Genomic DNA, 12,057 nt, shown 5'->3' on the forward strand with positions numbered 1-12,057 from the left:
TGGAACTTTCAACTGTCTCCCTCCTATCTCCTTTAGGAAGGGGAGAGTGACTAGAGATGAGTTCATTTAATCAATCATGCATGCAAAATTGAACCTTCATAAAACCCCTTAATAACAGGGTTCAGTTTCAGGGTTAGTTTCCTAGATGGTTAACACATCAAGGTGTTAGGACGGTGATGAGCCCAGACAGGCCAAATTCCATCCTCCTTCCCCTATACCATGGCCCATGCTTCACTTCAATTTAGCTGTTCCTGAGTTGTATCCTTTATAATGAACTAGTTATGGTAAGTAAACCATTTTCCCCAAGTTTTGTGAGCCATTCTAGCAAATTAGCAAAAAGGAATGGGGTTGTAGCAACCACCCTCTTATAAAGAATAAAAGAGGCCCAGGAATTGGGATTAGTGTCTGAAGTGGGAGCAGTCCTATGGAACTGAACCCTTCACCTGTAGGTAGTTTCAGAATTGAATTGAATTGTAAGGTACCCAGCTGAGGTCAGGGGGTTGGAGACTGAGATGATGCAAGGGAAACCCACGTGCTTGGTGGCAGACAGGAACATGGTATTGAAAAATAGGAAGCACAGCATGGGGTCTGTGCTTACAAGATCTGCTTTGGTGATCCCCCTGAGAACCACAGGTCTAGTGGAACACACACACATACACACACACACAATCCAGTTTTAATGTTGCCTCGGTTTTTTATAAACTATCACTTAGGTGTACTTAGGTGCTTAACATTTATGTGCCTTGTGATTAGAACCTGAGAGAAATTGTGCAGTCACATAAAATAGAACCAAGCCCTCATTTATTAATGGTTTGTGGTCTAATTTTTTGTCATTTGTTTGGAAATTTAAACACAGGAACTATGTGTGTGTGTGGGAGGTGGGAGGAAATTCCTGCCAGCCAGTCTGCAGTGCAGAAAAGGACCAGCATCCCCATCATTCTCCTTCTTGGTCCCTTGAAGGTCATGTCAACTTAGCACAATCACACTAATCAACATGGAACTTGTCCCCCTTGAGATCATCTAAACCTTAAACACCAAACTCTTTCTGAGGTTTCCAACAGCTTATTCTCACCCCTGGGCTCCTTGCTAGTGTCTCAGCAGAGAGGAGGCCCCATTCACAGTTAACCTGCAAATATCAGTGCTACCGCATAGGGGAGACTACAGGCTGGAAGCTAGAAGTGCAGGAAATGGGAATCAGAGTGCACACTAAATTCAGAGATTAGTGAGGAAAAAGTTTTATGGGGAAGAGTTTTATGAGTTGGCTATTTCCAAGAACAGGGCCTGCCTCTTTCTTTCATTGAGTCTTCACTTTTGCTTCTTGGGCACATGAAGAATTTTCTTCCTATAGATTTGGCACACATGATATCTGTACAAATTTTGGTTTTGCCTAAGTATTTATCCCCAAGTAAGTTTATTCCAAAGTATTGAATTACCTTTGTAGGTATTGTCAATAAAGTATTTGCTTCTAGTATATTATGTGATTGTTATTTTGTTGTTAATTGCAAAAGACTTTCAGTTTTTATTCCTGGGATTTTTTTTCTGGTACATTATTAATTTGAAAACAATATATAAGATTAAATAAAATTGAATACAGATATCCTTATCTTGATTCTGACTTTAATGAGACTGTTTCTGATCTTTCTTCATTATGTATAATACTTAATGGTATGTATTACTAGGTTTAAAATGTTTCCAAATCTTTATATGTCACTTAAAAGTTTTTAATTAAAATAGATGGCAAATTTTATAACTTTCAATATGAAAATCTATATTTTTCTGTTGTTTAATAATAATACAGTAAATATTATAATAGATTTTTAAATGGATATATTTTTTCAAATGAAAATACCTTGATATCCTTGAAATAAAGGCTACTTATTCTTTGTACATTACTTTTTAAATTTATTATTTCTTGTGGATTTTTAGCTCATTATTACCCTCATTTTATGAAAAACTTAGAAAGTACTTTTTTTAGAAAGTATATTTTTTAATGTTCTGGAATTATTGAATAGCACCAGAACCATCAGTTCCGTAAAGATTTTGGTAGCATTTCATTCTAAGATCTGGTGATGATATTTTACATGTGTATGCGTGTGTCTGTGTGTATTTCTATGTGTCTGGTGAAGGGAAGGGGCTGTCAAAAATCTATGGGTGTCATAGATTTATGGCAACCATTTCCATTTTTTCCAAGTATCTAATACATGTAATTTATTTTTTCCATTACTCGTTTCATTTAATTTTTGTGTACTGTACAGAGTTATTTTATACTGCTAAATATTTCTTTACTTCTATTATCTAGTTTATGAGCTTCAAATAATCTTTTGTACCTCAACTATTAAAAATAGGGGCACAGGGGTGGCTCAGTCAATCTCAGCTCAAGTTTTAAAGATTTAAATGTAGGGATCCAAAGAGACAAATGCACCTGAATGTTTATAGCAGCAATGTCCACAATAGCCAAACCATGGAAAGAGCCTAGAGGTCCATCAACATATGAATGGATGCCTAAAGAAGAGGTAGTATATGTATATGTATATATATACACACACACACACAATGCAATACTATACAGCCATCAAAAAAACCAAAATCTTGCCATTTGCAATGATGTGGATGGAACTAGAGGGTATTATGCTGAGCGAAATAAGTCAATCAGAGAAAGACAATTATAATATGATCTCTCTGATATGAAGAATTTGAGAGGCAGGGCAGGGGTTTGTGGGGGTTGGGGGGGAAATGAAACAAGATGGGATTGGGAGACAATCTATAAGAGACTCAATCTCAAGAAACAAATGGAGGTTTGTTAGTGGGTGGAGGGGAGGAATAGGGTGGCTGGGCTATAGGCCTTAGGGATGTATGTGCTATGGTGAGTGCTGTGAAATATGTATGCATGATGATTCACAGACCTGTACCCTTGGGACAAATAATACATTATATGTTAATAAAAAAATTTAAACAAAAGAGTAAGAATTTGACTTGTAAATTTGAATGCCTTTTATTTCTTTTTGTTGTCTGATTGCTAAGGCTAAGACTTCTAGTACTAAGTTGAACAACAGTGGTGAGAGTGGACATCCCTGTTGTGTTTCTGACCTTAGAGGGGATGCTCTCAGTTTTCCCCATTGATAATGGTATTCACTGTGGGTCTTTCACATATGGCTTTTATGATATTGAGGTATTTTCCCTCTATCCCTACACTGTAGGGAGTTTTAATCAAGAAAGATTGCTGTATTTTGTCAAGTGCTTTTCCTGCATCTATTGAGAGGATCATATGGTTCTTGTCCTTTCTTTTATTAATGTGGTATATCACAATGATTGATTTGTGGATTGAATCACTCTTGCAGCCCAGGAATAAATCTTACTTGGTCGTGATGAATCATTTTTTTTTAAAGATTTTATTTATTTATTTGTCAGAGAGAGAGAGGGAGAGAGAGCGAGCACAGGCAGACAGAATGGCAGGCAGAGGCAGAGGGAGAAGCAGGCTCCCCGCCAAGCAAGGAGCCCGATGTGGGACTCGATCCCAGGATGCTGGGATCATGACCTGAGCCGAAGGCAGCTGCTTAACCAACTGAGCCACCCAGGCGTCCCGTAATGAATCATTTTTTTAATGTACTGTTGGATTCTATTGAGTAGTATTTTGGTGAGAATTTTAGCATTCATGTTCATCAGGTATATTGATCTGTAATTCTCCTTTTTGGTGGGGTCTTTTCTGGTTTTAAGATCAGGGTAATGCTGGCCTCATAGAATGAGTTTAGAAGTTTCCCTTCCATTTCTATTTTTTGAAACAGCTTCAGAAGTGTAGCTATTAAGTCTTCTTTAAATGTTTGGTAGAGTTCCCCTAGGAAGCCATCTCACCCTAGACTTATATGTTGGGACTTTTTTGATTACTGCTTCTATTTCCTTGTTGATAGTTATGTGTTTGTTCAGGTTTTCTATTTCTTCCTGTTTCAGTTTTGGTAATTCATATGGTTCTAGAAATTTCTCCATTTCTTCCAGATTGCCCAGTTTGTTGGTGTATAGTTTTTCATAATATTCTCTTTTAATTGTTTGTATCTCTTTGATGTTGGTTGTAATCTCTCTTGTTTCATTCATGATTTTTTATTTGGGTAATTTCTCTTTTCTTTTTGGTAAGTCTGACTAGGGGTTATTGATCTTATTAATTCTTGCAAATAATCCAGTCAGAAGACATGAACAGACATTTCTCCAAAGAAGACATACAAATGGCCAATAGACACATGAAAAATGTTCAACATTACTTGGCATCAGGGAAATAAAAATCAAAACCACATTGAGATACCACCTCACACCAGTCATATTGGCTAAAATTAACAAGTCAGCAAACAACAAATGTTGATGAGGATGCAGAGAAAAGGCAACCCTCTTACACTATTGGTGGGAATGCAAGCTGGTACAGCCTTTCTGGAAAACAGTGTGGAGGTTCTTCAAGAAGTGAAAAATAGAGCTACTCTATGATCCAGAAATTGTACTACAAGGTATTTACCCCAAAGATACAAATGTAGTGATCTGAAGGGACGCCTGCACCCCACTGTTTATAGCAACAATGTCCACAATAGTTTCCACAAACTGTGGAAAGAGCCCAGATGTACATTGACAGAAGAATGAAAAGAGAAGATGTGAGATATATACACATACACACATAATACACACACACACACACACACACATACAAATACATACACACACATACATACATTCAATGGAATATTACTAAGCCATCAAAGAAGATGAAAACTGACCATTTACATTGACATGGGTGGAACTGGAGGGTATTATGCTGAGTGAAATAAGTTAACCAGAGAAAGACAATTATCATATGGTTTCATATGTGGAATATAGGAAACAGTGCAGATGATCATAGGGAAAGAGAGGGAAAATTGAATGGAAAGAAGTCAGAGAGGAAGATAAACCATGAGAAACTCTTAACTATAGAAAACAAACTGAGGGTTGTTAGAGGGGAGGTGGGTGGAAAGATGGGGTAAATGGGGTAATTGGGTGATGGGCATTAAAGAGGGCATGTGATGCAATGGGCGCTGGGTGTTTTGTGGATCTGATGATTAGCTGAACTCTACATCTTAAACTAATCATGTACTATATGTTGGCTAATTGGATTTAAATAAAAAAGTATTAAATTGAGTTTTGAGTTCTTAGTTGATTTTAACATTAATAGCCTTAGAATTTTCTAACACAAGCTCTCTTATGTATGGGCGTAGAGGAACTCAAAATCACCCCACACATTCAGATGAACATGAAGAAAGAAATTGGGATAGTTTTCTATGATATATTTCAGGAATTTGTTCCCAGGAAAATATTCTGAAATGGTGATGACTGAAGGAAGACTGTGTCTTGCTAATAACAGTATATTACCTTGGAGCAGAAGGTCTATATTCAGATCCTGATTTTGCCACTCACTGGCTATGTAACCTTGAGATAATCTTTTACAACTTCGCATTCATGTTAGGCTTCTAGTTAAACCATCCTTTTTAAAGACAATTTCTTCTCTGAGGAAGAGGCAAAGACAAAATTCAAAGGACAATTTTGAAAGTTTTAAATTCCAGTCATAATTTTCATTGTAAATTAGAGAATGAGATATGAACCATAGCAAATCCAAACTAATCACAGTTTGAACATAAGAAATGGCCTTGATGGAAACTATTATTTCTGGTGAAAACCTTCCATTAAGTAAGTATGCTCTGTCAAAATAATATGGCAAAAGGATTTAAATATTTTTTTCTTGTCTTCTATTTTGAAATCTCATAGTTTTTTTTTTTTAATCTCAAGCCATTGCTAGTTGGATTACTGAAAACCCATTCTCTGAAAAAGCTGACATTTCATCAATATGATGGAAATTTGAGCTCCTATATATAGTTCCTTAACTGGGATAATAACAGGCTTTTGAAGAAGAAAGCTTAGCTAGGAAGTTTGATAGTTAGAAAGCTTTGGCTGTGAAAAAAAATATTTTTGTATGATGAATTTTCTTGGTATTAAAAGGAAAATTCTGCCTGCTAATGATTTAAGAACTCCCAACTGAAAAACCAACTAATCTTTGCAAAAGTAGTTTGCAAAATGAGCTTGTAATGTGAGATATTTTATCCTAGAAAATGTACTAATGGTTATATATCTTTAAAACCCACAAAACTTATGTAATTGCTTGTATAACCAATGTTAACTTTTAAAAAAAATGCATCTAGAAATTAAGTGATCAAGGAAAAACTAATAAATTTAACAAAGATTAAGAAGTTATATCAATCATTATTCTTGGTTGTAAGACCCAGCAATGGATCCTGGTTAGCTTCAGAATTTATTGGAAGAGCACTCTGTGGTTTATGAGATCCAACACAAGGATAGAAGGAGGCTTGGAAGCAAGATAAGAACATGGACAGTAAGGCCTGAGGCAAGGACACACCCCTGGGAATGCTCCTGAAGGTCATGACACTCCTAAATCTCAGCACTGCAGACCCTGGACTACATACATTTGTCATAAATAATTTGACTCTGATTTTGTTCATTTAGAAAAACTTTGAGTTAATGGCATTGATTACTTTGGAACCTTTTCCTTTAATGAAATATTTTTAGGAAAGTCTAGAAAGTTACCTCCTTATGTAAGGGTAAATTCTTTATTTTTGTTTTTGTTTTTCGGTTGTTTTTTTATTATTTTATAATATTATTGGCATCAAGTATTAGTAAATACATGATATAGACTTGCAATAAGGAAGGGAATAAGATTGGAGGGATAATTTGACTCACCAGAAAACAGCAGTTTTATAGATATTCCCAAGTGGAAAACAGGAAAATAGTAAAACATACTGAAATAGTCTAAATGATTTTACTGTGACCATTTAAACCCAACATGAAGGCATCTGAGTGGCTCTGACAGTTAAGCAGCTGCCTTCAGCTCAGGTAATGATCCCGGAATCCCAGGATCAAGTCCCAAACTGGGCTCCCCATTCTCCCTTGGACTCTCCCCTCTCTCATGCTCTCTCTCTTTCTCACATTCTATCTCAAATAAATAAATAAAATCTTTAAAGCCAGCATGAGAGCGTCATATTTTATGTCTCCAAGAACAACATAGAATAGAATGGTGGCATCTTATGTACTCTGAGCCCTTAGTGGGAGAAGATCCCGTTCAAAATCACAACTTGCTGTCTCTCAAGGGCATTTCTGGACTCAGCTCCTTTCCCTAAAAATTATCTGGTATCACAACGAGCTTAGTACATGCAGAATTGAAGCATAACCACAATAGCATCTATGAATTAAGCATCTTCTCTGTGCCAAGTAATTTCCATAGGTCCAAAATATCACTAACTTCTCATACCAGCTCCATAATTAGATGGAATTTCCCTGTTTATAAGAAACCAAAGACCTACAATTTACAGTACTAAAACCCTAGGCTTCATGATGCTTTTGAGAAATCAATTAAGAAATTCATGGTTGTAACAGAAATTAAGAGTCGCCATTTAGTTCTTATTTAGAAAATCATTAGCCAACTAAAATATATATTTAGATTTTTATGCACATGGACTATGGTTATAATTGTATATGGTTTATCTTATTTAATTTTTCAGAAGTCCATTTTCTAAGGTCTGTACTATTATAAACATCATTCTATATTTGCAGAAATGGAGCACAGAAATATGAAGTGATCTTTCCAAACTTATGAGTAAGTAAAGGATTAACTTTTATTGGAATGTAATAAAGTTATTTTCAATTTTCATGTTCTAGACCAGTGGTTGCCAACTAGGGAAAATTCTTTTCTAACCTGAGAGGTAATGAAAACAGTTGTGAAAAACAAACTAACAGTTGAAATCTTGCTCTTAAGATATGGCTACTTAATCCTCCTACATTTTAAGTTGGAACAATTTTAGGTGGTGGCTTCTCAGGTGAAACCCCTGCAGTTCTCTTTCTTGCAGACTTTGGCTCCTCAATCCATTGCATCCAACTCACGAGGCTCATTATATACCCCAAATTGCTTTCCTTCACCACTTCAGTTGAAATTTAGGTGATATTCTTGCATTGTCTCAAACTGCATTCTGTTAAAACCTTTAGCAAAATGAAAGCACATATTTTTGTTACTCTCAACTTTCTTTTATGACTTTATTCCAAGATTTTTCAGAATACTTGATTAAAATGCGCATGTTCTGATTGTTCCAAAATTCATTAGGCATTATCTTTTTTCTCTCTCTTTCTCTCTCTCTGTCTCTCTGTTTGTGTTTATCCATGTCCAAATTTGTCAAAGAAACAGAATAAAAGGGTGGCTACCAGAGTGAGGAAAATGAGGAGATGCTGGTCAAAGGGTCCAAACTTCCAATTTAAAGGTGAATAAATTCTGGGGATGTACTGCACAGCATGGTGACTACAGTCAGTCTGAACATTGCTAAGAGAGTAGGTCTTAAATATTGTTACCACATACACACATTATAATTATGTGAGGAAATGGATGTTAACTAACTTTATTGGAGCAATCATTTTGCAATATATATCTCTATCTGAGCATCATGTCGTACATCCTGAACTTACAAAACGTTTATATGTCAATTATATCTCAAAAACCTGAGCAAGGAAAGCTGTAATCCTTAACTGACTATGCAACCTCTTGGTACAGTGGCTCTAATAATATTTGCAAACTAGGAAGACCACTTTTTGAAAAACTGGATCTCTTGGTTGGTGTGTTATAGATTAGAGATTCCTAACATTATCTTAGAGGATGAGACTGTAGAAATTTTCAGCATAGAATTAAATGACAACATGTTTTGTGACTACAGTGTCCTGCCTAAAAGTAAACTTGCACACAATTGTATTTTCAACATACCCATTTAAAAGCAGCTGTAGTCTAAGGCAACACAAAGCATGTAAAACACAAGTTATACTGTTTGAAAAGACAAGAGCTTAATAATTCTCTTGAAGTTTCAGTATCTAGAACTGCTCCACTTATTCTGGAATTCTAGGATGTTTATGGTCGAGAGAACTCCAGTCGGCAGGAAAGCACAGATACTTCTCTTCACATTCACTTCAAGTTTCTGGTTTCTTACGCCCTGTGCATAGTTCATTCTTATGTAAGAGAATTGGTATCTTCACATGTAAGGAACTTTGGTCATTTTGGGAAATTACTAAATTCTATCAAATTCAGAGATAACCCCTAAAACCTCTATGTTATGTAACACATGTTAGTTAGGGTTCTCCAGAAAAATAAAACTAATAGGAGATGATAGATGGTAGATAAATAGACAGATGATAGATGGATAAATAAATAAATAGATGATAGTAAAAAGTAAAATAATTCCTGTTCCCCTAAGGTGTTGTCAACCAGATTGGCCCTATGATGAAACACAGATGGATCAAGTGATGTGTGGGACCCCACACATGGCTCAAGCCCAGGGTAGGAATCATACCATTATTAGTAAGTAGTACAGAAATCTGGACTCATCCTGTGTCTGATTTGAAAGTCATCCAAAATCAGCATGTTAGTACTATCTGGTGGTCCAATCTTGCATGAATATGCAAAAGAAGCAATGCACTAGCCAGGACATCCCCCATGAACTAAGGCTTAGCAATACAGCTTTAGATTTCTCACAGGTGTAGGCCTGAAGGTCTTTGGGCATCTGGTCAACTCCCACACAGTGGGTTTAGAAAGTCTGCTGAAGGGGAGAGATGGATACCAAGGCCCATACTGCACAGGTGGTATTATCAGAGCAGACCAATCCCAGATATCAGAGGAGAACTTAGAACTCCCAAGTGAAAGCACTCTGAAGTGGGAGAGGGTTGTATCTGATGTAGGGGCTGGGATCAGAACCTCTCTTGCTTAGATCAAGCGTGGTGTTGGTCGGATAAATTAAATTATTCAATTTAATCAATATTCAGCCAAAGCAGTTAGACTCCAGAGAATGTTGTCTTTACAACTCCACTGAATTATTTAACAAAGAAAATGATTTTTTGATAAGAGCAAATAATCATTCTGCAATTTAAGAGTATGTATAACTCTGTTTACTTGTAATAAATATTATTAGGAGTTATTACCTAATTTATCTCTAAAGCTAGAAAGTTAGTTTATTTCTAACTATTCCTTTGTACTTTTTTCTTTGAAAGTGATTTTTTTCCTTTTTATGAAAATAAATATTAAAGTGAATCAATAAGGCAATCAATTACATTATATGTATTATGAACCTTAAGCAAGGAAAAAGTTTTATGCTTTCAGAAACAAACTTGGCATCACTTCCATTTTATATTTTAGAATATCTAGAATATTCTGAAGATTCTACACAGTTCAAATCATAATACTCAAGCCCTTAGTGTGGTGCAAAATCCCTTCACAAACTGCCTTACATACATCTGAGCCTATCCTCAGTATCCAGGTGAGACTCTTTGCCTCTGTGCACCCCACTCCTGCCATGAACAAACATTTTTCTGGCCCTGAGAACCTGGCTCTTTTCATAGTTCAATGTAACAGTCATATTTACTAGTGTTTTACTTTCAGGAATAGGACAATGTATTTTCTTTTCTATTTTTCAGTACTATCTAAATTTTCTTTGAAGAAAGAAAAAAAAACAGTTGCTTGTAATTGGAACACTATGAACTTAAGGGTACAAATATGGACAATATATATTTTGTTAAATTATTGACCTTTAAGCATTTTTGAAATTTGAAAAGGAATGTAATACTGAAAAGTGCACAAAGTATTTAAATAGACTTTAGATACTGAATAAATCTTTTACTTTAATTTCTTTGTTATTATGAGCAGAAAGAGATCCTGAGAAAAGAAATATATTTCATTGACAATGACTCCAAATAAAGTAGTAGCCTTCATAAACCAAAAGCATGGTGATGAGGAGAGAGAGGGGGAAAATATCCCAATATTTTGAAGGCTCTTGTGGTAAGATAAATACTCTCATTTGTCATTAATGTAATGCTATATCCATGTTGTTAGCAGTTTAAGCCAAAATTTTGAGCCCCAGGTATGTTAGGTTATAGAGAATCCCCGTGGAGAAAATGGAAATGGCTTTTGTCTATGTTAGTATTGATTTCAGTTGTATGGTGAACAATTTGACCTGTCTTGTGAAGTTCTTAATGGTTAATTCTACTGTTCTCATCACAGAACTCTTAGCACACGCAAAAGATGTCTGATCAGACTGTCAACAACGCGTGAAGCACACTGGGGCATAACAGAAAGAGCACTGGACTCGGAGTCAGAAGGTGTGGATGTGATTTTAAAAGCTTCAGTATCCTGGGCTGTAACATGAAAGACCCTAACAAGATACTATCTGCTATCCTTCCAATCTACAAAATTTTAACTTCATTGATTCTTACAGTAATCAGAAACATGTTATTTTTTCAGCTTCTGTGGGTCACATAATTTTTGCCTTCAAACTTATCTACATGCTTAAGCTTGTTGGTGTTGATTGGCATTTGCTTATTCATTGAGATTAGGTTCCACACATTTACATAAGTTTACTCACAGATGAGTAAATTATAAAGTATGGCGGCTATCTTCAGTTAGATTACTTAGATGTTGCCAAATCTCCACTTCACTTGGCTCAATGAGCTAAACTCAAGCTCACTTTGTGATTAGGTATAGATTTATGACATACAGCTGACTTCCACAAAATTAGTCGTCTTACATAAGAGACGCATGATTAATTGCATCATTATTGAATATATTTCACTCACATAGATGATCTTCAGGGAGAATCAGACTCAAAAGTTAATCTTGTTTGGATTGAACTTTCAACAACTTTCATAACTGCATGTTACTGAACTCCATCTATTTATTCCAAAAAAAAAGTAGTGATCAAAGTCATTTATGTGTGTTATGGTAGTTGCTGTGAAGGTATTTTGTCTATGAGATTAACATCTACAATTGGGTGACTTTAAAGGAAGGAGATTGCCCTCAGTGATGTGGGTGGGCCCCCATCCAATCAGTCAGAGACCTTAAGAGAACAAACTGAAGTGTCTGTAAGAAGAGCTTCTGCTTCGTGAATGTAAAATAGAAAAATTCTGTCCAAGTTTCTAGCTTGCTGGCCTGCCTATCAATTTTGACTTGCCAGGCAACCC

At 35.8% G+C, this 12,057-nt stretch overlaps 1 long non-coding RNA gene across 1 annotated transcript; it reads left to right on the plus strand.

Moving 5' to 3' along the window:
- Positions 1 to 246: 246 nt before the first annotated feature.
- LOC116860546 lies at positions 247 to 11,141 on the plus strand. The gene is made up of 4 exons (XR_004381319.1): positions 247 to 284; positions 7,578 to 7,672; positions 9,306 to 9,388; positions 11,102 to 11,141. It is a non-coding gene; the product is annotated as an uncharacterized LOC116860546 (long non-coding RNA).
- The last annotated feature ends 916 nt before the right edge of the window (positions 11,142 to 12,057 follow it).

Source organism: Lontra canadensis, unplaced genomic scaffold (genome assembly GCF_010015895.1).
Source record: "Lontra canadensis isolate GAN:19392208 unplaced genomic scaffold, GSC_riverotter_1.0 scaffold177, whole genome shotgun sequence".
Classification (NCBI taxonomy): domain Eukaryota; kingdom Metazoa; phylum Chordata; class Mammalia; order Carnivora; family Mustelidae; genus Lontra; species Lontra canadensis.